Raw genomic sequence first — 977 nt, 5'->3', positions numbered from 1 at the left:
TTTTTTTGCAGAGCCAGGGATTGAACTCAGGCCCTTGCGCTTGCTAGGGAAGCGCTTATTCTACTGAGCCATCTCCCTAGCCCCAATGTTTACTCCTAAACAGTTGAAAAAAACAGCTGTGGTGGCACATGCCTACAATCCCAGTAGGGAAGCTGAGGGAAGAGAATCACTGAGATAGAGGTCAGGCTGGGTCCGCATGGCCTGCCCAGCCCCTTTGAAACTGAGCAGGCGTGGTGGTGCACGCCTGTAATCCCAGCACTGGGAAGGCTGAAACAGGAGGATCACTACGAGTCTCAGCTGTGTAGTGAGACCCTATACCAAATAAATGAATATGAATGAAGCAAATAAAACAGAAGTTTGAAAAAAAGCAGTGTGGTAGCACATGCCTGTAACTTCAGCACTTGCGAGGCCTAGATCCTCTGCAGGATTGCCATGTAGGTCCCCTCATAGGATTGCCATGAGTTCAGGGCCAGCTTGTACTATATAACAAGTTCAAGGCAAGTCTGAACTATATGATGAGACCCTGTCTCAAAAACCAAAAACCAAATAAATAAAGGACTGAGTATGTAGCTCAGAGCAGAGGCCCTGAGTTTATTCCCCTGTGCTGAAAAAGTAATTTTAAAAATTCAAAAGAATTGGGCTGGGGAGATGGCTCAGTAGAATAAGTGCTTGCCTGGCAAGCGTAAGGGCCTGATTTCAATCCCCAGTTCCAACAAAAAAGAAAAGAAAAAGAAAAATCATATGAAATCCATGTTTTTGGTTTTCTTTTTTTCTTCCTCTTCTTTCTTCTTTAACACAGGGATTGAATTTAGGACGCTGCACTTGCCAGGGAGGCACTTATTCTGAGCTATCTCCCTGCCCCCTTTGTTTTATTTATTTGTTTATTTATTTTTATTTTTTATTTGTGGCGGAACCCGGGATTGAACTTAGGCCCTTACACTTGCCAAGCAAGTGCTTATTCCACTGAGCCATCGCCT

The sequence above is a fragment of the Octodon degus genome, unplaced genomic scaffold, assembly GCF_000260255.1.
Source record: "Octodon degus isolate 3935 unplaced genomic scaffold, OctDeg1.0 scaffold00184, whole genome shotgun sequence".
Taxonomy (NCBI): domain Eukaryota; kingdom Metazoa; phylum Chordata; class Mammalia; order Rodentia; family Octodontidae; genus Octodon; species Octodon degus.
This window is presented reverse-complemented; position numbering follows the sequence as displayed.